At 36.6% G+C, this 25,982-nt stretch overlaps 1 non-coding gene across 1 annotated transcript; it reads left to right on the forward strand.

Moving 5' to 3' along the window:
• The first annotated feature begins 24,695 nt into the window (after nt 1-24,695).
• On the forward strand, nt 24,696-24,802 carry LOC113707562 (small nucleolar RNA R71). Its single transcript, XR_003452285.1, has one exon. It is a non-coding gene; the product is annotated as a small nucleolar RNA R71 (small nucleolar RNA).
• The last annotated feature ends 1,180 nt before the right edge of the window (nt 24,803-25,982 follow it).

Raw genomic sequence — 25,982 nt, forward strand, 5'->3', positions numbered from 1 at the left:
TAGACATACCAAATACTCATAAACACGTAGCACGTAACATTTAGCATGCTCGACTAGATGCAAGGCCCTAATAAAGCAAGTAACAAGTAACACATAGGCATGCAACCAAGCTAGTGAACTTATTACATTCCCTAACTAAAACAAAAGGGGGAAAAGGAAATTGGACAAGAAAGCTCGCCAAGCCCTATCTATTACAAGCCAAGAGGTGTACACATACCCCATAAAGAATAACTTAAATAAAAAACAAAAGCAAATGACATAAATAAAAGAAATTAAGGAAAGGCTAAGAAAGCAAAGTAGACATGTATTTCTCACGTAGCACGTTGATTCACATAGGAGAGACACAAAAAGATAAAAGAAATTATACCTCCTTTGAAATGAAGCTCTAATGGAGTGAAATCAACTTATTTATCCTCCAAAATAAAAGAAATGGTCAAGGTACCAATTTATTTAGGAAAATTAAAGAAAACATGCAAACACGGGCTCACACGGTCATAAAGCTCTTAAAATTGTGAATTAAGTTCAATTTAAATAAAGCATGGTGGCTAATTGAAGCAAGCAAGCAATGAAGTTGCAAAAATTAAAACTGCCAAGGACCAAATTGATGAAATTGTTCAATTGATTGGGTCCTAGTGGAACAAGGAGAAACTTGGGGGGTCATAATGCAGTTTTCCAAAATTTTCATGCAAACGTCCATGCAAATGAAAACCTCTCGGCAATAAGTTTCATTCATGCGTTTCTGCTGCAATCTTTGGCAGCTCCAAACCACGCATGTTTCAACCCAAAAACAAATACACACAGTTCATTGTCTGCCACTCAACTCATATGCATCCCAAAACATCAATTTTAAGCAATAATTATCTATCATTATTGATCCCAACAGAGAGTATTCAACAAGAAAAACAAGGAAGAGACAGCAAGAATTCTCAAACTTTACTCAAAACCTTTGCTCAAACCCTCAAATCAGGACAAAAACATGCTGAAAACTGAAACACAAAGCAGCCAAAATATTTAGACATCTGTACAAGGATTTTCAAAGCCACATCATACAACCCATGAAGATATTTGCTGCAAAGATCATGTAAAACTACGGTGGGAGTTTCTGCAGCCTTTTGGCTATGGGGTTTTTAGAATTTCTGCTATGATTCAGTGCCCACCACAAACATCAACAACCACAAAACATCACTCCTAAACATCAACCAATTAGAAAACCATTTTCATTACAAGATTAAAGCAGAAAATCTGGATTGGTAACTACCAAAGATACAAGACATATCAGCCAAAGAAAGGAGCAAATCGCTGCAATTTCAAACCATCATTAGTTATGCTTTGTGAGGGGTTCATCAGATGAGAAACTCAGCCAGCTTACCAATCCGAACAACAAAATTATGATTCCCAAACATCAAAACCAGAAATTCAACGTTCAAATAAACAAGCCTTTTTCTACTATTCCCTAGGTTTCTGTAAAATTTTCTTATCCGAACAACAAAGCATGCGATCCTTTTTAGAAAATTCATATAACTTTATGCTGCCAGTTTTTACAGCTCCAACTTACAGCTCCAACTTACGGTGAAATGCACAACAATCGATTATCTAACAAATCAAACACACGGACATCATCAACCATCAACCTTGACATTGGTCAAATCTGGTTTGTCTTAAACACAGCAGATTCAGCAGAAAGCATCCAGGTAAAAACAAAACATGGCAAACTAAAACGGAATCTGGAAAACAAATTTTATATCTCTACTATGTTTACTTCGTCAGATTCAAATATTGTACAAATCCTCTCCAGGCCTAAAGGATCATGCGACCATACAACCAACCATAAACAAAACATAGCCAGTAGCAACAAGTGACCAAAAATGCGCAGCTTTGCCATGTTCTCCACCTCGGCAAACATCAAATGAATCAAGCAAGCAGAACAAAACCCACTGTGAGACATGAATTCTACCCCCACTCAAACCAAATTTACGACAAAAAACAAAGATGAAAGGGCTACAAGAGATAGTTACTCAGGCAACAAGAAAACAATCAAAGAAAACAACTTTTAACTATAACCAGTACAGATGTTACCTTAATCGCAAAAATCAATCGGAGGGAATGACCAGAAAAGTTCAAATGGTTCTACTACGGCTCCAAAGGGACGCAAATGGACAGTGATGATGATGGCTCAGTCGTCCTCTTGCAGCCTCGAAGCAGGTTTTTCCTTCTTTCACTGTTTCCACCCTTCTCCCTAATCAGCCGCCCGTCAGCCTCTCCGATTTCTCAGCCTGTTTTCCTCCCCTTTCTTTTGCTTGTTTCTGATTTCTCCTCGTTCCCCTCTCTCTCTTTTCTATTTTTTTTTTCCTTTTTATTCCTTTTCAATTTTCATTTTTTTCATTTTTCCCAAGAAAACATTGAATTTAAATCAAAACAATTAAAACATATTATTATTTTTTTTTGAATGCTTTTCTTTTCATTTCGAGAAATTCTATGCTAAAACTTAAAAATAATAAAACTATAAACTAAAAATCGAATAAAACTAACACAACAAAATAAAAAACTAAAAATAAATAGTAAATGAAATTACACCAAAAATTTGGTGTCTACACTTATGTAGCTAATAATGATGTTCGGGTGCGAAATGGAAGCGTAGGAAATCTCTATTGTGAAACATGTAGTCTAGAAAGTAGATGTCACTTTTTCAGACCTCTCCGTGACCATTCTTCTTTAAAATCACATTGTGTGCCATCATATAGATAATAAGACAATAATGAGTATAAAAAACACTAGCAACCATTGTCTTTTTGCAGGAGAAACAGAAAGGTTGGTACTTGATACCAAATTGAAACATGGCATGTGAGGGATCCCATCTCTTATTGGGGGCAATGAATTCTTTCTTCAAGTCGAAAATCGACCCAGTGTCATTGCATCCCAAAATACGTGAGAGAAGATCACGAGTAAGGTATATTCAAGTACCTTGTATCCAAGAGTCCACTAACTCTCCACTGTAGCTTGCCTTGTTGACGATGTTAGTATAAAACTCGCGCACCAAATCTGGATAGTAATGAGTAGGCAAAGTGAGAATTAGGGCCCATCCAAGTTGGTTAAATGCCTCCGTGATATGATAGGTTGTTTCAATCTGCGGGTGAATATGCTTTTCAAAGATGAACTCCAAATTTGCATATTTTTCGTGCCACTCTTGATTCTTTCAAGTTGCGAATCTCACGCTATCAAAGATTGTAGTTTTAGAGCGTCGAGACGTGCTCTCCCATTTATGCCTAACCATAAGTTGTGGTGAAAGAGATATTTCTTCTTCGCTCACTTCAATCTTCTCAGTCACTTCCATCTCCTCACTTTTAGAAAAGGAAGATGATTCACGAATAATAGCTCTTTGTCCTCTCACTATGATATCTAAGAAAGAAACGACAATTATTCTCGTATATCAAGTTAACATTTGCATTCTTATAAAGTGCCTATAGAAAAATCTTGCCACTTATAGTAACTGTAGGCCTTTTATAGACTTATCATTCATATATAGGGATTAAAATTGGATCAAATAATCACAAACATACATTTTCATGTTATAAAAATCAATTAAATACTAAAACATTTTCAAAATTATGATATTAAAGACATGATATTAAAGATGCCCAAAATTTTCCAAAATCACCAATTTATCAAAATGAGCGACAAACATTCAATTTAGTGACTTTTAGCAATAACCATATTTATAGCAAGCATTAATTAGTAACAATAATCTACATTTAGCCATAAATGTGATTAAACAAAAATTTTCCTCAAAAATAACTAAATTTATCAAAATTACACTCTATAAGTAATGTACATACAAAACATCATCAACCAATCAAATCTTAGCCAATAACATCAAGGAAAATGACTCATTAACAATCAAAACTAATTTTTTCAAATTTATGCAAATTTAGCAATTTTAACAACCAAAGGAGCATCAATTTGCTATATTTGAACATAAAATCATGCTTAAACAACTTTAATAAGCATATTAGAGACCACAAATAACCACAATAATAATCAAAATTTTGAATTTAGAAGATGTCAGAAAATTCAAGAAATTGAAAAATACCAACTTCTAAAATACCAAGATTTGATGAAAAAACTTACCTGAATCACGTCGAAGGATGTTTAGTGATGCTAAAGGTGCAAAAAGCCCTATGAATATCATCCCAATTGACCTCCAATTGATGAATTTAGAACATATGAATCCTAATCACCAATTCTTTAAATTAGAATTTTTTATGTTTTCTCAAATTTCAATCGGTTTAAAAGGTTTTATAAAGATTAAAAGGTGTTGGGTTGATGGTTTCTTGCAAGAAAATGGAATAAAAATGAAAATTTGTGAAGTATGTGTAGTATGTGTAAAATATGTGTGGTGAGGAGAAGAAGAAAATAAGGGTCCGTTTCCTTCTTTAAATCAAGGATTAAAAAACGTGAGCTGAAAAGCCAAAAGCTTGCATTTTCAACTTCTGTTTTCTACCTTAAATTTACAGAAGGAAATACACGGGCTTTGAAAAAGTGACCTGATGTTGCATTTTTTAGCCTGCGTTTTCTATGTAATTGTTGCAGAAATGAATACACAAGCTAGTGAAAATGTGGCCTCAGGTCACGTTTTCCTGAGCTTGCGTTTTCTATTCTCCAGGTTTTTTGCATAAATTGTGAACTTTTTTTTAAAGTTACAAAGGGTACCCAAATTGCTCAAAATGCATTCTGGATCTGTCGCGCCCCATTTTTGATAAATAAATAAATGGTCTAAAAATGTATTTTTTGATTCAATTTGTGATTGGAAAATGAATTGTGATTTAAAAGAAAAATGGGTCTAAATGGGGGTTTGAGAATGCGACGATTTGACCCAAAATTATAGTTTAAAAAGGGTTTTTGAAATAAAAAATCGAAGTCGCCACTTGGTAATGAGTTAAGGTGTACCAAGTCACCTAAAAATGAATTTTTAAAGAAAAAATAGGAAAAAGTAGTAAGAAACCCCTTTTTAAACGACTCCTAGTCCACGTAAACCAACGAAAAAGGTTCGGGAGTCACATTTGACGAAGGGGAAGGCAAGGATAAAAATCCAAGGCACCCCTTCGACCTAGCCAAGGCTAGTTGCGTGATTTAATCAAAGGTTTTCTTGTTTTAACCAAAGAATTTATTACATTTGGATGTACTGTATGAATGCAAACCCTAGACCTAGGGGTATTGGGGGCAAAATTTCTCTTCAAAGCTTGAATGGTGCCAATCACATTAATTGTGAAGCCCAATAATGATCCTTTGGAGAGGTCACACATAATCCTAAATGACGTAAAAATGAGTGGAATGCATGCCATGTGAAAATGTGAGTTTGTGTGAAGTGAGAAAAGTAATAAAAATAATAGGATGTAAGTGGAGGTGTGCAAGTATATTTACAAGGTAAGGTGAGTAAAGAATGATGATGTGAAAATAACATAAAGTGCATGTGTGCGAGTGACATGGTATAAAATGTGAGTAGTTAAGTGAAAACGTCCAAAAGTAGTGTGAAGTGAGAATATAAAAAAAAGGATAGAATATAAAGTAAAAGTGTACGTGATAGTGAAAAAATGCATGAACCCTAGGGGAATGCATCAAAACGGGAACGGGGGACTCCTAACTTTGTGACTTTAATTTTCCCTTGGATTAGAAGGAAGAACTAGCGTGCTAAGGCTATTTTGTAGCCAAACTCGCTCGTTTCCCTTATCGAAAGGGGACTCTCAAGCAAATGTATCCTATAACTAGCATGAGGTGTAAAAATCCTAAAATGAGGGGAAAAGGGGTTCGGGGAGCATGCCAAATGATAAAAACTAAGAAAAATGCATGAAATGAAGTGAAACATGCAAGCATGGACTCACGATAGGAGATGGCCTAGTGGGTCTAGCATTGGACTAGCCCATTCTATGAATTCCTACTAGCGTTGGACTAGTGGAAACGTACATTCATCCATCACATTCATTCATGGCTATGGAAAGCAAGTAGACATGCCAAACACTCATAAACACATAGCACATAACACTTAGCATGCTCGACTAGATGCAAGAACCTAATAAAGCAAGTAACACATAACAACAAAAGCAAAGCAATCAAGCTAAAAGACCTATTACATTTGCTAGCTAGGCACACGTCTTCAATAGGTTTTCATCAAATGCTTCTCCAAGCCCTATCTATTACAAGCCAAGAGGTGTACACATACCCCATAAAGAATAACTTAAATAAAAAGCAAAAGTAAATGACATAAATAAAAGGAATTAAGGAAAGGCTAAGAAAGCAAATTAGACATGCAATTTTCACTTAGCACGTTGGATCACATAGGAGACAAAAAAAAAATAAAAGAAGTTATACCTCCCTTGAGTTGGAGCTCTAATGGGGTGAAGTCACTTATTTATCCTCCAAAATAAAAGAAATGGTCAAGGTACCAATTTATTAAGAAAAATTAAAGAAATGTGTAAAACAAAGCTCACTTGATCGTAAAGCCTCTAAAGTCATGGCTTAAGTGCAATGGAAACAAAGCATGGTAGTTAATTGAAGCAAACAAGCAGTGAAGTTGCACAAATTAAAATTACCAAGGACCAAATTGATGAAATTATTTAATTGATTGGGTCCTAGTGGAACAAAGAGAGACTTGGGGGACCAAAGTGCAATTTTGGAAGATTGTTTCATGCACTCTTCATGCAAATGACGTGAAAAACAACATGAGAAACAACATTCTGCAGCAGAAATTTCTGCTGAAAGCTTTCGGCAACCCAGCATTTTATAAAGACAGCCTTCAAACATAGCCAAATCCAAACACAACTATCACACAATTCTCTCACTTTGCATCATAAAGCTTGTAGACTTAAACACCCAAAATCAGACAACAGGCATGCAAAATTTAAACAGCTCAAGCAGCCTCATGCAAAGTTTTACAAATTTTTCTGCAACATCTCTTGTCAAACCATTAGCAACCGAAACTTCAACAAGAGAAACAGCACACACAACTTGCTTTTTAGTTAAAGTCTCAAATCCAAATATGAAAGCTTAGAACTAAGCGACTAACTACACAATCACCATCATCCAAACAGGAAGAACATTTAGAAAAATCTCATGCAAAATTCTGGAACAACATGCAAACATTCGAAGAACCAAAAGTGGCTGCAACTTCCTCTATTTCTTATGAGAACCACCAAGATTGGCGTTATTCCTTTTCCATAGATAATCTACACAAATAAACCATTACAAATGAAGTAGACAAGTAAATTCAGACCCCAAACCAAACAGGTAGCTTTTCTTGATTATAACAGAAACCAAAAGTCCGAAAAAACAAGAAGCAGCAGAACTACATTTACTCTCTAGTTTCTGGTTTTAGAAAAAAAAAAAATCTTCCATTACATGCCCATTGCACCATGCGATACCCAAAGTAAAAGAAAGGACCAATGCAACCCAGGAACAACGAGGAAATCCTTAAAAGTAAGCAAGCAGGAAGAACTTCAGCCACTCAGAATCTGCTTACACGGCTGAAACATGATCAAGAAGAGCTCTCGGCTATACTAATCTAGAACTGGCTCAACATAAGATTCTCATATATTCCAGATAGAAGACTCAATAAGACTCCTAAGCATGACGTGCTACAAAGCCGTGAAATGGATTCAACCAAAATGATGAAGCAATCTTTATCCAAATGGGAGTTAACAAAACGAAATGCGCGTGGAACTGCTGGGTTGCTATGCAACGATTCTATAAACTTTAGACTGATGGAGCTTATGATTTTATACCATAGGAAGACAAACCTTAAAGCATAAAGAAACAGAATCAGATGGCCCCAGAGAAATTGCAGACAAAAGGAAACAAAACAAGCGTGTGGACATGCAAATTGGGAGGTAGTGTCTGCAATTTCTGATGCTTTGAAAGCTAGCAACTTCATATAGCAACAACAAGTTTCAATCAGCAATAAAAGATTCAACCATTCTCGAAACATCAAAAAAAAATCAAGTGTTTGTACCATCAGTTATCATCCAAGACAGAACCACGGACCATATTCATCAGATTTTTGGTGCAGAAAATGCAAAGCTGACGGCTTTTTTAGATTCACCAACTTTCCACAAAACAAAGTCAAAACACAGCTCATGCATATCCACAAGACTTGGTTTTTCATTCATAAACAAGGAAAACAGAATCTTGGGGGACATGAAACAGAAAAGGCAGAAGGGTAGACAACAAACAAAAGATTTCCGTGAGCAAAGTCTCGAAAACTCATGCAGTACTCGTTGGTTTCTTGATGAAAATCGAAGACGATGATGGTGGAGTTGGGTTCTTTCTCTGGTTCTCACACACCTCAGCCCTCAGACCTGAAACCTCCCCTCTTTTCCCCTTTTTCACCCGTTGTCTCTGTTTTCCTCCTCAGCCGTAAGTCAGTGCTCTGCTCTTCCGATTCAACTCTCTGTAATCTCTCTTCGTTTTTGCAGCCGTTCCCTCTCCTTTCTTGCTCTTCTTATCCGTCGCCCCTTTTCTCTCCTTCTCTCCCTCTCAGCTTTTTCACTCAGCCCGTCCCCTCTGTATGTTCTCTCTCTATCTCCAAAACTCTCTCCCTTTTCAGATTTTCAACCGTCAATCTTTTTTTCCTCTCTGTATGCTCCCCTCTCCTCCTGCGGCTCTCCTTTCTTTTTCTATTTATATGGGAGCCCCCCAACCTCTAAACCCTCAGCCAATCCAGCTTTATTTGCAGCTATGGAGCTGCCCAAGCCTGTGTTTGCAAGCTGCGGCAAAACGCAGCTTGCATGCCGAGTTTCTCTCTTTTTTTTTTTTAAGATTAATTAAAATAAAAATTGAAAATAATAAAAATAACTAACAAAAATGATTTAATTAACATTTAATGAAAAAATAAACTAGAACAACAAAGTGCAAATTCATTTTTTTCCTTTTTCCTTTTTTTCATTGTTTTTCAATTTTTCATTCATTTTTCTTTTTCCCTTCCTTTTTCTTTTTTTCAAAATTAACAAAAATAAACCAAAATGCCAAAAGATTGAATTTGAACGTATTTTTGTGAATAATTTTCCTTTTTTTTCTTTTTTATGATTTTTCTTTTTTTCAAGAAATTCTATGCTAAAACTTAAAAAAAAAATAAAACTAGAAACTAAAAACTAACAATCGAATAAAACTAACACGATAAATAAAAAACAAAAAAATAAACAGTAAATGAAATTACACCAAAAATTTGGTGTCTACAGTTTGCCCCTCTTTGTCTGAGTTTTGGAAAAATTTGAGACAAAGAAGTAGACACCAAATACTTACCTACGTTATTCGGCTGCGAATTACTCAAACGATGGGGACTGACCCCTGACAGGAAATTTTAAAATCGGGACTGACCCGAAACAGAAATTTAAACGGGACTGACCCGAACAAGAAATTTAAACGGGACTGACCCGAACAGGAAATTTAAAAAGGGACTGACCCGAACAGGAATTTAAAACGGGACTGACCCGAACAGAAATTAAACGGGACTGACCCGAACAGAAAATTTAAAACGGGACTGACCCGAACAGAAATTAAACGGGACTGACCCGAACAGAAAATTTAAAACGGGACTGACCCGAACAAGAATTTAAACGGGACTGACCCGAACAAGAAATTTAAACGGGACTGACCCGAACAGGAAATTTAAAACGGGACTGACCCGTACAGGAATTTAAAACGGGACTGACCCGAACAGGAATTTAAAACGGGACTGACCCGAACAAGAATTTAAAATGGGATAGATCCAGACAGAAATGTAAATGGGATAGACCCAGACAGAAATTTTAAAATCATGGGACTGACCCGAATAAACATAAACTCATGGGACTGACCCGAATAAAACTTAAAATTATGGGACTGGCCCGAATAAAACATAAAATCATGGGACTGACCCGAATAAGCTTTTAATCGTGGGACTGGCCCGAATAAGCTTTAAATCATGGGACTGGCCCGAATAAGCTTTAATCATGGGACTGACCCGAACAAGTTTTTAATCATGGGACTGGCCCGAATAAAACGAAAATCATGGGACTGACCCGAATAAGCTTTAATCATGGGACTGACCCGAATAAGTTTTAAATCATGGGACTGGCCCGAATAAGCTTTTAATCATGGGACTGACCCGAATAAGCTTTTAATCATGAGACTGACCCGAACAAGCTTTTAATCATGGGACTGACCCGAACAAGCTTTTAATCATGGGACTGGCCCGAATAAAAACTAAAATTATGGGACGCACGCTAGTGGGACTGACCCACGGCTAACGGCGGGGTAAATGAAATGCTCACTGGCGGGACAAACCACACGCTCCAGCGGCTGTGAAAATGAAGTGCTCACTGGCGGGACTAACCTCAGCTCCAGTGGCTATGAAAATGAAAAGCTCACTGGCGGGACAAACCACACGCTCCAGTGGCTATGAAAATGAAAAGCTCACTGGCGGGACTAACCTCAACTCCAGTGACTATGAAAATAAAAAGCTCACTGGCGGGACTAACCTCAGCTCCAGTGGCTATGAAAATGAAAAGCTCACTGGCGGGACTAACCTCAGCTCCAGTGACTATGAAAATAAAATGCTCACTGGCGGGACTAAACTCAACTCCAGTGGCTATGAAAATGAAAAGCTCACTGGCGGGACAAACCACACGCTCCAGTGGCTATGAAAATGAAATGCTCACTGGCGGGACTAACCTCAGCTCCAGTGACTATGAAAATGAAATGTTTTGACAATCGGACAGTGGGATAAAATCCGAGCCTGCCGAAAATAAAAGCGGTCAGTGGGATAAAACCCGAGCCTGCCGAGTGATAAAAGCGGTCAGTGGGATAAAACCCGAGCCTGCCAAGGATAAAAGCGGTCAGTGGGATAAAACCCGAGCCTGCTGTGATGAACTTGATTTGATTTTTGACTTTGATTTTTTGATTTTTTTTTTGATTTTTTTGATTTTTTGACTTTTTTTTTGACTTTTTGACTTTTTGAATTTTCCTGACTGAGAGCGACTTGTCGAAATAATTTGCCTCAGTGTGATGAATTGGTCAGTGGGATTAAACCCAAGCCTGCCCAATGGGAAGTTGGCGGCACGAAGTCCAAGCCCAATGTGATCTTGTGAAGTTGGCGGCACGAAGTTCCAGGCCCAACGGGATCTTGTGAAGTTGGCAGCATGAAATCCAGGCCCAACGTGATCTTGTGAAGTTGGCGGCACCAAGTCCAGACCCAACTTGATATTTGTGATGTTGGCGGCACGCAATCCAAGCCCAACTTGATGTTTGGAATGTTGGCGGCACAAAATCCAGGCCCAACTTGATTTTTGAAAAGTTTGTGAATGGTCAGTGGGATAAGACCCAGTCCTGCCATCAAATTGGTCAAGAGATTGAATTTGATTTGTCAAGAAACAAGCAATTAAATTTGATTTTTCAAGAAACAAGAATTTGAACTTGATTTTTGACTTTTGAATTTTTTTTTTATTTTTTTTATTTTTTTATTTCGAGAGAATCCTTTTCAAAATAATTTGCCCCAGTGTCGGGTCCATTTTCCCTCCTTCTTCTTGCTTCTATTTGCAGTATCGCCTTCCGCCTCACTGGATGCTTTTCATCATTTTGAACCATGAATACATGTACAAGGGATTCATCAAAGTATGACATGCACTTAAATTCCAGGAAAAGAGCAGCGGGATTAATCCGAAAAATGTTATTATTTGATTTTGGACAAAAACCTCAAATGTATTACAAAAAATTTGCCCCAATATGGACTTATTTCATGAAATCTTACAAATAAAATTTTGCCCCAGTGTGGGCTCCCTTGATTGCAAAAATTCGTTCAGATGATTTCCCATTTATTTGAACAAAGAGAAATCGCACCTTCCGAAATTTAGAAAGTAATCATTTGAACGTTGAGTTTGAACTCATATAGAAATTTCATGATGAATCTCTCAGAATGACACCAAATTACAGAAGATTTCTTCCTCACTTTTAGCATCTGTGTTTAGAGTAGCGGGTCCCCACTTCTTGTTGGCTCATCTTTCAGGACCAATCAAGTGACTTTATTTTTGAAATGGCTAAGGAAATGGGAGGTCAGAATTTGTCTTATTTTTTGTGCCCAGTTGTATGTAATCTATTCAATGTCACATCTTAGTGAAAGTAAAGAGTTTGTCACCCTTATTTTTCAAGAAAACTTAGTCAACATACAAGCTTTCTAGGCATGCAACGTATGGACAGAAGTGATAGCTAAACATATGGAAACAGGTTATACCCTTATGATCACAAATGATTTGATGAATTTCTTATGAGCATGATCCTCACTTTGGATTGTCATGAAGGAATAAGTCAACGATGGACTTTATGAGCTTGTAATGTGGCTTGAAAACGATAGTTAAAGAATAAGACTTTCAGGGATATCGCACCAAAAATCGCATTTTTCCAAAATTGCCCCTATTTTGAACTCAAAAGATTTCAGACTTTGTTTGGATTTTCTCATCATTCCCCAGGGACTTCAGCGTCGAATTTTTCTGCATCTTCTTGCATTTACTTTTCTTGCTTTGCTTTTTGCCTCTTTTTCCTTTCCCTCAATTTGGTGGGTTTTCACATGGTGAGTAGCGTCAACCTCATACCCAAGTAATTCAGAAATACAGCTAAAATTTCCGGCATCAGAAATTTTCTTGACAGGGCTATTGCAAAGAACAGAAGTCAGGACTTTCGACTTTTGTAATGGGGTCTGGTATGGTGTTTTAGAAAAGTTAAGGCTTGAAGGTAGATTTTAAAAATGGTTTGAAGAATCTGAGATCGCATTGTTGCACTAACCCTATTTTAGGGTTAAATCAGAATTTGCCTCAGTTTATGCTCAATTGAGGCTTTCTCTCTTTCATTTTCTTTCTTTTTTTTTTTGATTTTTCGGCCTTCTGCCATTCTTTTGAACCTTCACAAAATTTGCCCCAGTTTACTTTTGAACTGTGGTTCTCTTTCCTTCTTTTGTCTATTGATATTGTGATTTTTCACCTTTTCACTTCTTGAAATTTTTCTTTTCAACTCAAACTTGCCCCAGTGTGGGGTTTGCGATTCTCAGGGGTTGCCAAACGAAATAATTCATTCTGACGGCTCAAAAGGGATAACTAGGGATAGAATGTTTGATTGGAAAAGAAGAGGGCCTGACCTTTGTTCCGTTCCTTACAATAACTCTGAAAGGAAACTTTCGTTAATGGGAAATTTCTGGCATGTATCTGAATTAACTGACTGAGGAAGACCCTTGTTCATCCATATTTGTGAAACATAGGCGATCCACGCGGACAAAACTCTTTTTTTTTTTTTTTTGATTTGGACCCCAAGTGGAATCAAATTTCCCCAATTTGCGGCTCCCTCCTTATTCTAGCATTTTTGCTTTTCTCCTTTTTGGAAAATTCTGCAATCTCCCTCCCCAATGCGGGGTACGATCGTAAGTGCTTTGAAAAGAACCACCAATTTTAGCTCAAATGAGGATGCAAGGGATGACCAGTGTTTAGGTTGTAGAAACGACGGCCAAAGTATCATTCTTACACCTCATGACAACCAAAGTAACGAAATGATCATTGAAAATCCATTCCCTTTTTGATATTTGAAAATTTTCCAATATAGGGTAGTGATCATTAGGGCTCTTATTTGAAATGAAATTACTCTTTCAAAAGCTCAAATGGGAGAGCAAATGATAAAATGTGTATAGGTAGAGAAACGAATGCTCAAAGTATCATTCCAAATTTTCAAAACAAACAAAAATAATGCACATTTTTGCTTTCACTTAGATGTGAACTGAATCGGTTAAACACAATGGATATTTTCAAGCAAAGATGGCCCCAATTTATCAATCAATGTGACTGATTTTATTTTGGGGTCAAATGAAGGAGAAAAGGAATCTCATAGGGCTTTTTGAGTGACATCTTTTAATTCTGAGCACTCTTATTGTGAATTTTCAGGCAGGAGGTTGAAAAAATCCCAATTTAGTCTTATTTCTTAAAATTCATCATGAAATCTCCAATGAATAAGAATACAGAATGAAATGTACATAAATATACACAAAACAATGATTGTCCAAAAATTTTATTGTTGAAAAAGTTTGAAACAAAATTTCTCATTCAATTACGATACAAATGAGAAGAGAGAAACTTGTAAAGAGCTCCACATATACACTTTTTGTCTCCTTTTCTTTTTGGAACAAAATGTATTAACAAATCAAATATACAAAATTTTCCTTTGGAAATAATTACAAAATCTCTCAGATGCTTTAGCGTAGAGCTTCCAGATAGATCTTTTATGTTTTCATTGTAGGATCTGCCCAAAAATCACACAATACTTGCAATTTTGACACCTTATTAGATCAGAAGTGTCATCAGATATAGAAAAATATTTTCCCTTTTATTGAAGTGTTTTTTATGAATGCACGGGAAGGGGGGAAAACAAAAGAAAAATACCCTGCGTTAGTAAGAAAGAATATAAAATCGGTATGCATGTCCTATGGGGGGACTCTTTTTGTGCCAAGGGTAGGCCTAGCATGAAAACGCAATCCTCTAGGGTAGGCACCATACAATACCTGATGGATCTGATCAACTCATTGAGTGAAAGTAATTTTTTGCAAAATGAGGTCCATGTCCGAATGGATTGATCACTTCTGATCAATACAAGATTTTTGCAACAAACGCATGGGTTTGACCTTAACGAACTTCCTATCGAAAAAATTTGAATTCGTTGACTAGATTTCTCAGTGAATCACGGGTCAAAACCCTAACTGATCAAATAGCTGGATGAAATGGACGGTTTTCTCAAAATTTACTAGGTTTCCCAATTTGAAATTCGGCATTGAAACCCTAGTTGATCAAATGGGTTGAATGGAATTGACCATTTATATAAAAAAAACGACCGGATTACCTTAAAAAGGGAAACGGGTCAAACGAATTGAGTGAAATTTAAAAACTTACTCGAAATTGACCGAATCATCCTAAAGAAGGAACTTGATCGAATGAAATTGAGAAATTTATTCAAAATGGACCAGATCATCCTAAAAAATTGGTCAAATGAATTGAATGAAAATCGAAAATTTATTCAAAATTGACCAGATCGCCCTAGAAGGATAAATTGCTCAAATAGATTGAGCGAGATTTGATTTATTCAAAATTGGCTCAGCTGCCCTAAAAATGGGTAAATTGGCCAAACGAATGAAATTGAATTAATGATTTATTCAAAATTCGACTGGATGACCCTAAAAAGGGTAAATTGGTCAAATGAATTGATGATTCATTCAAAAATTGACCGAATGACCCTAAAAAGGGTAAATTGGTCAAATGAATGGTTTATTCAAAATTGATTATGAATTGACGAAATGGATCGATTGAATCGTCCGGCCATTGGTGGCTTCAAAAAATTAGTCTATGAGCCTTCTAAAATCACGATTTGGCCTCAATTTATTCATCGTCTCAATAGGAAGAATCATTTGTGAATTTCTTCAAATTAGTGTCCTTTATACAAGGGATTTTTACCAATTTTGATAAAATGGCCAAAAAGTGATTGTTAGACGCTCATATTCCAAAGATCGCTCTATGAAAATGATCGGATCCTACCTTACCTTGTGCACTACCCCTTTGGATGGTACAAAATGTAAACTTGCAAGTCTCGCTGGATTAAGTATCCGAGACACAAGGTGGCTTATCCCTAACACGGGATCCCCTAAATGGCATTCCCTTCTAGGGTTTATGCATGATGCCATTATTAAAATAAAACATGCGACTTAAAGAAAGCGTGCCCTAAGGAGCCCTTTATACGCCAGGGTAGGCTTAGAATGCTATGCAATTATTAATCTATGAATGCAATATACCAAAATCTTTAAACGTGCAATAACCTATCTACGAGGGTAGGTTCTAAAAGAAGGTCATGCCAGACCTCTTATTTGATAGGGTTTGTGAATGCAATGGGGACATAAAATCAAGAAAAGTTAGTTCAGTCAGATAAATACACATAACACATTGTAGCAACGAAATCAATACAAAGAAATAAAGCAATAAAAGGGAAAGAGGGGTTGGATCCCTCCCCTCGTGAATCGTGTCCCTAAGAGGGTAAAGCAGACTCTACCTTAAGGCAATTCTAATATGGATGCATGAGGTTTGGCTTACTAATGCATCTAGACTCGATAGGTCATAGGTCCCCGAGCCTTCAGACTTGGAAACCAAGGGTCATCAATCCCAAGGTTCTTTGTCGGTGGCTCGAGCGATTCCCCAAACACCGCTACGCACACATCGTGTCGCGGCTACGTGTTTGAGTGAATCTATCAAAATCCTCAACCTTCGACTAAAAGCTAAAGGCTATCAACCCATAGCTTAAAGCGGAAGATTGAGTGACCCATTGGATCATGCTACACACACATCGTGTCGTGATCACATGTCCAAGTGGGTCGCCTAAAATCCTAATAGGGTGGAGTGGCGTGACAAGCCACTAAAAGAAAAATAAATGAGGGGTAAAAAAAATTAAAGCGTATGCACGTATGCTAGTGCTCGTTTGGAGGGGAGGGATCGAGAACCAACGTGAGGCTCTAAGGTGATGTCCCCCACCCAAATGCAATGCAAGCGCGAGATAAGCAAGTAAACATACATCCAATCAACCAAATATACATTCGCGAGCGAGGGAGTAGTTGGATACGCGTGAAATGTAAAAATCCTAAAAAAGGGAAAAAATGCAACCCTAAAACACCCAAATGTGATATATGAAAAGGTTAAAAGAAGAAAAAAGTTGATTAAATCAAATTTGCTCGGACTCTCGAATTTTCCCAGTGAAGTCGCCAACTGTCGCGCCCCATTTTTGATAAATAAATAAATGGTCTAAAAATGTATTTTTTGATTCAATTTGTGATTGGAAAATGAATTGTGATTTAAAAGAAAAATGGGTCTAAATGGGGGTTTGAGAATGCGACGATTTGACCCAAAATTATAGTTTAAAAAGGGTTTTTGAAATAAAAAATCGAAGTCGCCACTTGGTAATGAGTTAAGGTGTACCAAGTCACCTAAAAATGAATTTTTAAAGAAAAAATAGGAAAAAGTAGTAAGAAACCCCTTTTTAAACGACTCCTAGTCCACGTAAACCAACGAAAAAGGTTCGGGAGTCACATTTGACGAAGGGGAAGGCAAGGATAAAAATCCAAGGCACCCCTTCGACCTAGCCAAGGCTAGTTGCGTGATTTAATCAAAGGTTTTCTTGTTTTAACCAAAGAATTTATTACATTTGGATGTACTGCATGAATGCAAACCCTAGACCTAGGGGTATTGGGGGCAAAATTTCTCTTCAAAGCTTGAATGGTGCCAATCACATTAATTGTGAAGCCCAATAATGATCCTTTGGAGAGGTCACACATAATCCTAAATGACGTAAAAATGAGTGGAATGCATGCCATGTGAAAATGTGAGTTTGTGTGAAGTGAGAAAAGTAATAAAAATAATAGGATGTAAGTGGAGGTGTGCAAGTATATTTACAAGGTAAGGTGAGTAAAGAATGATGATGTGAAAATAACATAAAGTGCATGTGTGCGAGTGACATGGTATAAAATGTGAGTAGTTAAGTGAAAACGTCCAAAAGTAGTGTGAAGTGAGAATATAAAAAAAGGGATAGAATATAAAGTAAAAGTGTACGTGATAGTGAAAAAATGCATGAACCCTAGAGGAATGCATCAAAACGGGAACGGGGGACTCCTAACTTTGTGACTTTAATTTTCCCTTGCATTAGAAGGAAGAACTAGCGTGCTAAGGCTATTTTGTAGCCAAACTCGCTCGTTTCCCTTATCGAAAGGGGACTCTCAAGCAAATGTATCCTATAACTAGCATGAGGTGTAAAAATCCTAAAATGAGGGGAAAAGGGGTTCGGGGAGCATGCCAAATGATAAAAACTAAGAAAAATGCATGAAATGAAGTGAAACATGCAAGCATGGACTCACGATAGGAGATGGCCTAGTGGGTCTAGCATTGGACTAGCCCATTCTATGAATTCCTACTAGCGTTGGACTAGTGGAAACGTACATTCATCCATCACATTCATTCATGGCTATGGAAAGCAAGTAGACATGCCAAACACTCATAAACACATAGCACATAACACTTAGCATGCTCGACTAGATGCAAGAACCTAATAAAGCAAGTAACACATAACAACAAAAGCAAAGCAATCAAGCTAAAAGACCTATTACATTTGCTAGCTAGGCACACGTCTTCAATAGGTTTTCATCAAATGCTTCTCCAAGCCCTATCTATTACAAGCCAAGAGGTGTACACATACCCCATAAAGAATAACTTAAATAAAAAGCAAAAGTAAATGACATAAATAAAAGGAATTAAGGAAAGGCTAGGAAAGCAAAGTAGACATGCAATTTTCACTTAGCACGTTGGATCACATAGGAGACAAAAAAAAATAAAAGAAGTTATACCTCCCTTGAGTTGGAGCTCTAATGGGGTGAAGTCACTTATTTATCCTCCAAAATAAAAGAAATGGTCAAGGTACCAATTTATCAAGAAAAATTAAAGAAATGTGTAAAACAAAGCTCACTTGATCGTAAAGCCTCTAAAGTCATGGCTTAAGTGCAATGGAAACAAAGCATGGTAGTTAATTGAAGCAAACAAGCAGTGAAGTTGCACAAATTAAAATTACCAAGGACCAAATTGATGAAATTATTTAATTGATTGGGTCCTAGTGGAACAAAGAGAGACTTGGGGGACCAAAGTGCAATTTTGGAAGATTGTTTCATGCACTCTTCATGCAAATGACGTGAAAAACAACATGAGAAACAACATTCTGCAGCAGAAATTTCTGCTGAAAGCTTTCGGCAACCCAGCATTTTATAAAGACAGCCTTCAAACATAGCCAAATCCAAACACAACTATCACACAATTCTCTCACTTTGCATCATAAAGCTTGTAGACTTAAACACCCAAAATCAGACAACAGGCATGCAAAATTTAAACAGCTCAAGCAGCCTCATGCAAAGTTTTACAAATTTTTCTGCAACATCTCTTGTCAAACCATTAGCAACCGAAACTTCAACAAGAGAAACAGCACACACAACTTGCTTTTTAGTTAAAGTCTCAAATCCAAATATGAAAGCTTAGAACTAAGCGACTAACTACACAATCACCATCATCCAAACAGGAAGAACATTTAGAAAAATCTCATGCAAAATTCTGGAACAACATGCAAACATTCGAAGAACCAAAAGTGGCTGCAACTTCCTCTATTTCTTATGAGAACCACCAAGATTGGCGTTATTCCTTTTCCATAGATAATCTACACAAATAAACCATTACAAATGAAGTAGGCAAGTAAATTCAGACCCCAAACCAAACAGGTAGCTTTGCTTGATTATAACAGAAACCAAAAGTCCGAAAAAACAAGAAGCAGCAGAACTACATTTACTCTCTAGTTTCTGGTTTTAGAAAAAAAAAAAAAAATCTTCCATTACATGCCCATTGCACCATGCGATACCCAAAGTAAAAGAAAGGACCAATGCAACCCAGGAACAACGAGGAAATCCTTAAAAGTAAGCAAGCAGGAAGAACTTCAGCCACTCAGAATCTGCTTACACGGCTGAAACATGATCAAGAAGAGCTCTCGGCTATACTAATCTAGAACTGGCTCAACATAAGATTCTCATATATTCCAGATAGAAGACTCAATAAGACTCCTAAGCATGGCGTGCTACAAAGCCGTGAAATGGATTCAACCAAAATGATGAAGCAATCTTTATCCAAATGGGAGTTAACAAAACGAAATGCGCGTGGAACTGCTGGGTTGCTATGCAACGATTCTATAAACTTTAGACTGATGGAGCTTATGATTTTATACCATAGGAAGACAAACCTTAAAGCATAAAGAAACAGAATCAGATGGCCCCAGAGAAATTGCAGACAAAAGGAAACAAAACAAGCGTGTGGACATGCAAATTGGGAGGTAGTGTCTGCAATTTCTGATGCTTTGAAAGCTAGCAACTTCATATAGCAACAACAAGTTTCAATCAGCAATAAAAGATTCAACCATTCTCGAAACATCAAAAAAAAATCAAGTCTTTGTACCATCAGTTATCATCCAAGACAGAACCACGGACCATATTCATCAGATTTTTGGTGCAGAAAATGCAAAGCTGACGGCTTTTTTAGATTCACCAACTTTCCACAAAACAAAGTCAAAACACAGCTCATGCATATCCACAAGACTTGGTTTTTCATTCATAAACAAGGAAAACAGAATCTTGGGGGACATGAAACAGAAAAGGCAGAAGGGTAGACAACAAACAAAAGATTTCCGTGAGCAAAGTCTCGAAAACTCACGCAGTACTCGTTGGTTTCTTGATGAAAATCGAAGACGATGATGGTGGAGTTGGGTTCTTTCTCTGGTTCTCACACACCTCAGCCCTCAGACCTGAAACCTCCCCTCTTTTCCCCTTTTTCACCCGTTGTCTCTGTTTTCCTCCTCAGCCGTAAGTCAGTGCTCTGCTCTTCCGATTCAACTCTCTGTAATCTCTCTTCGTTTTTGCAGCCGTCCCCTCTCCTTTCTTGCTCTTCTTATCCGTCGCCCCTTTTCTCTCCTTCTCTCCCTCTCAGCTTTTTCACTCAGCCCGTCCCCTCTGTATGTTCTCTCTCTATCTCCAAAACTCTCTCCCTTTTCAGATTTTCAACCGTCAATCTTTTTTTCCTCTCTGTATGCTCCCCTCTCCTCCTGCGGCTCTCCTTTCTTTTTCTATTTATATGGGAGCCCCCCAACCTCTAAACCCTCAGCCAATCCAGCTTTATTTGCAGCTAAGGAGCTGCCCAAGCCTGTGTTTGCAAGCTGCGGCAAAACGCAGCTTGCATGCCGAGTTTCTCTTTTTTTTTTTTAAGATTAATTAAAACAAAAATTGAAAATAATAAAAATAACTAACAAAAATGATTTAATTAACATTTAATGAAAAAATAAACTAGAACAACAAAGTGCAAATTCATTTTTTTCCTTTTTCCTTTTTTTCATTGTTTTTCAATTTTTCATTCATTTTTCTTTTTCCCTTCCTTTTTCTTTTTTTCAAAATTAACAAAAATAAACCAAAATGCCAAAAGATTGAATTTGAACGTATTTTTGTGAACAATTTTCCTTTTTTTTTCTTTTTTATGATTTTTCTTTTTTTCAAGAAATTCTATGCTAAAACTTAAAAATAAAAATAAAACTAGAAACTAAAAACTAACAATCGAATAAAACTAACACGATAAATAAAAAACTAAAAAATAAACAGTAAATGAAATTACACCAAAAATTTGGTGTCTACAGGATCATTCTTTTATCAAAAAAATCAATGCGCGTATATGTAAAATGATAAAAGATGCATTCTACCTCTTTTTAACAAATCAAAAACAATTTTTACTCAAATCGAGGGATGAAGTTCCTTGACCAAAATTCGCCATTTTCACTTCAAATGGTCATCTTTGCTTCCTTTTTTAATTCCTACAAATGAAAAATAACAAAATAACTTAAACACATACTTGAAACATAAAATCATACTTTATTAACATAAGTAACCAAAATATTGGATTGCCTCCCCACTAGCGCTTTTGTTTATAGTCGTTGGCTTAACTGAAAAGAATCAGTTCCTTATTAGAACCTTGGGGAGCAATTTTCTCCCCAAGGATGAGAGCTTCCAAGCCAATCCACCATGTGATGAGCCTTGCTTTGATCTCTATGGTCCAACTTCCTCAAGGGCAAAGGAGGAGTATTAGACATATCATATATAGGCTTGGCTTCGCTTATTGATGGAAGATGCTTGTCTTTCTCAAGTTGGCTCAACTTTTCACCAATTTCCTCATGGAGCGGTGAATGAATTGAACCAACTTCCTTCTCTATCTTTGCTTCCGTTGTTCCTACACCATGACAATTATTACCAAAAAAACTTATAAATTTAACTTCTTCATACATTTCTTGATTAACCTTGTCATCACATGGCAATTTAGAAACAAGGTCAATTGGTTCTTCATCCTAATCTTTATCGGTCAACTTGAATACTAATTCCTCTCCATTAACCTATGTTTTGAAACTCGAACCGGATAGTGGCTCGGTCGAGTTCAGAGGTCAGGAGTTAATGGATTCAATCGGTTAGATCAGAGGTCAAATCGGATGACATCATAAATATGTCATAAATATATATTAATAATATATAATCAAAATAATATATAAAAGTTATCCTTAAATTGGTGGTTTACAACTTCATTTACATATTTGATAAGTTTAGATTTAGTCCCAAAGGATTCAATTTAAAAAATTTTAGAAATTATAGGTAAAAATGTGACTTGGAAAATATATTAGGTTATTCTATACTTTAATAAAATAATGAAGGGCCAAAATGAAATTAACATAAACTTTTAGGGTATTCATCAATGCTAACAATTGTGAAACCATGTTGTTCCCTTATTCTGTTGTCAATTACTCCTTCTCCTCATCTCTGTCTCACACTCTCTCTCTTAATCTTCATTTTTTCTTCTTCTTTCTCTACACCAGGACTACTATTTTCTTTCATCACACAATAAACAAACATGAAAACCTTCTCTTTTCTTCATTATTTTCTTTTCCTCTTATCTCTTATCTCTCTTCTCTCTTCTTTTTTTTTATTTTTCCTATTTAATATGAAATCTTTCAAGAACTTAAGGAATTTAGAGAACGGAATTTTTCTCATAATTTGGGTTCTTCATGAAACATTTCAGATTCAATAAAAATAACAATTCACCTAAACCATGAATTGATCTCAAATTCAAGCAAAGAAGAAAGGCTCTCCTCCTTTTCCTCTATATTCTATAAATGATAACAAAGTTAAGAAGAAAATGATGTGTGGCCATGGCGTAAATCATGCTATGATCTGGAGAAAATGTTCAGGCATATTAAAGATTTAAAGCCAACTGTCCAAATGATTTTCTTGTTGTTCACCATTTCGCTTCATTCTTTCAGTCGTTGGAAAGTTGTAGAGATATGAAACTCTCTATATGGTCAAAGAGTCAAAGGAAAAAAAATTCATCAAAATAGAAAATGAAAAAATCGAGTTTTAGCCGGTTTTAGGTCAAACTTGGGTTTTGACCGAATTTTTGAAAACCGACTTTTAAGAAAGACTCGGACCGGATACTTAGTCGTTTGCGGTTCGACTGGTCGAACTAGCCGGTCCAGTCTGAGTTTGAAAACATGGCCATCAACTCAAACTATGAGCTTACCATTTTCTATATCAATTAAAGTCCGTGCCATGGCTAGAAAAGGTCTTACTAGGTTAATAGACATTTTTACATCTTCCTTAATATCTAGGATAACAAAATCCACAAGTATAATAAATTGTCTTACCTTTATGAGCACATTTTTCAAAATACCTATTAGATGTGTAATTGACCTATCCACTAATTGTAAAGTAATCTTGGTAGTTTCGAACTCTTGAAGTCCTAAATTCCGGACAACCGATGGGGAAATAAATGACACAAAGCATTAGAGAAATGTAAATGATCAATAATGCAAGGAATAGAAAAAGCTTCTCAGATCTTTAAATTTAGGAGGGAGTTTGTTCTTAATCAATGCACTACACTCTTCCGTTAATGCTATTGTCTCATTATCCCCAACCTTCCTTTTCTTTGATATGATATCCTTCAAGAAATGCACATAAGAGGGATCCTATGTAATAGCATTAATAAAGAGAATGTTAATATGCAATCATTTGAAAATTTTGAGAAATTTCTCAAACTCCCGATCCTTATTATCTTTCTTCAACTTGTTAGGAAAAGGAATAGCACTAGTAACCACATTAGAAGGAGGTAAATCAATATCAATAACAACATAATCTTTTTGGTTCTCTTTCATTTCCTCATTTGCTACTTCCTTATCCTTTTTACCACTAGACTCACCAAATTTAGGTCCCTCTACCGTTTTACCACTTCTAAGATTGATAGCATTGATGTGCTCTCTAAGGTTAACTTCAGTTTTACTAGGTAACTCTCCATGGTTCCCATTGTTAATTGAATTGGCAATTTGATTAATTTGAACCTCTATGTTTCTATACATGGTTGTAAGTTGGTCCATTCTTCCCTCGATTCTTTCGAATAGTTGGTTGGTAGCACTAGATGATTTATCAATTTTGTCATTTGATGTATTTGCTAGTCTTTCATTGCCATCTCCGAAGCCAATTTGTTCTCCATATTTGATTGCCTTGATTGGAATTCCGGTGGATTATTTGGCTTTTGTTGAGCTCTTTGGCCTTTCCATCCAAATTTTGAATAATTTCTCTACACTGAATTATATATGTTGGAGTAGGGGTTGTTTTGAGCATTTTCATTGTAATTATTGATAAATTGTACCTATTCACATTCAACACAAGTGTTAGTATCATGCTCTTCTCCACATATGTTACAACAAACAACACCTACATTGGTTGTAGAACTAGAATCAACTCTGATTTGTTTACTTAACAATTTAACCATATTGTTCATTAGGACACTTAACATGTTAAGAGCGTCCATTTCTATCATACCTGCTTGCCGTCTATAGTTACCTCGCTCATTCGTCCATTGGTAATTATTTGTTGCATCTCCTCTATCAAGTTTTGAACTTCTTGGAGTGATTTACCCATTAAAGCTCCACCTGTAACTACATCAATTATAGTTTTAGTTGAGAAAGATAAATCATTATAGAAGGTTTAGATAATTAGCCAATTGGGAAGTCCATGGTGTGGGCATTTCTGTAACAAATCTCTAAACCTTTCCCATGTTTCATACAATGATTCACCCTCTCATTGACTAAAACTAGTTATGTCTATTCTAAATCTAGTTGTTCTTGTGACAGCCCCACCTCACTCTAAGGCGAACCAAAGGGTTCGGTGGACCGCCTGCCCAGCTCTCGCCGGGACTCAGTTATACCTCCATCAAAACCGGAATAAAACTATAAGAATCAAAATGAAATGGAAGGGGCACCGCCACAAAGGATCCAACCACGTACAAGTACACTTGTTTGCAACGAAAGAATGTACATTCCCGAATATCTAAATATTACGTAAACATGAGGAAACATTTTAAATATACATATTAGTAAGTTTACAAATCCCAAAGGAAACATTGTATTAAGATACATTTAGGGTTTCCAAGTTGTCGAGGAGCTATACTAAAAGAACAAAAGAATTTCTAACTAGCTCGACTCATTTATCAAAACATTGCAGTTTCAAAAGATGGTTCCCTGTAAGGAAAACAAAAATAACGGGAAGGGGGTGAGCTTACGCTCAATGAGGTACCAAAATAATAGCAAGTAAGAATCATGGCACTTCATATTCAATTAGTCACATATGCAAATCAAATAAAGAAATGAACAAACACCATAGATCGAAAGGATACGGGTGGCTCTCAGGAGCCAAATTCCCACTTGCTTCACCGAAACTTGATCAAAATAATAGTTGACACTCCGTCAACTTCCAAATAAAGTAACCGGTCCCGTCCAGTAGAGCGCCACTTTACACCAAAATCCGTCCACCAAACTTACCCCTACCGGGCCCAAACTCCAAACAGAAACAGAAGTGGTAATACTCGAGTATACCGGAATCAAGGGTCTCAATACCCAAAGATCCCAAAACAGACTACTGTGGTTCATTATCTAATCGACCAGACCCTTGCCGGCCCGACTCGAGTAACTAGCCACAGGTGTTGAGCTCAGAGGTCACAGAAAGGTCGTTGGATACCAGTTTCCAAACGACATCAGAACAGATACAGATACAGATACAGATAACAGATACAGATACAGATAACAGATTCAGATTCGCACCAAAATTGGCATATGAACAGATAAAAGAACGAGTGTGATAAAGTACACCCTCGTCTCCAACAAAATAAACAGATAGTTCAGATGTTCATATCACAGATTGCATGTACAGAAACCGAGTTAAACAACAAGTGAGGGGAGTGGTACACTCACCAGTTCAAATAAGGATAACTTCAAAAGTTTCCTTCCCAAGTGTGGCT

This window comes from Coffea arabica, chromosome 8c (genome assembly GCF_036785885.1).
Source record: "Coffea arabica cultivar ET-39 chromosome 8c, Coffea Arabica ET-39 HiFi, whole genome shotgun sequence".
NCBI lineage: Eukaryota > Viridiplantae > Streptophyta > Magnoliopsida > Gentianales > Rubiaceae > Coffea > Coffea arabica.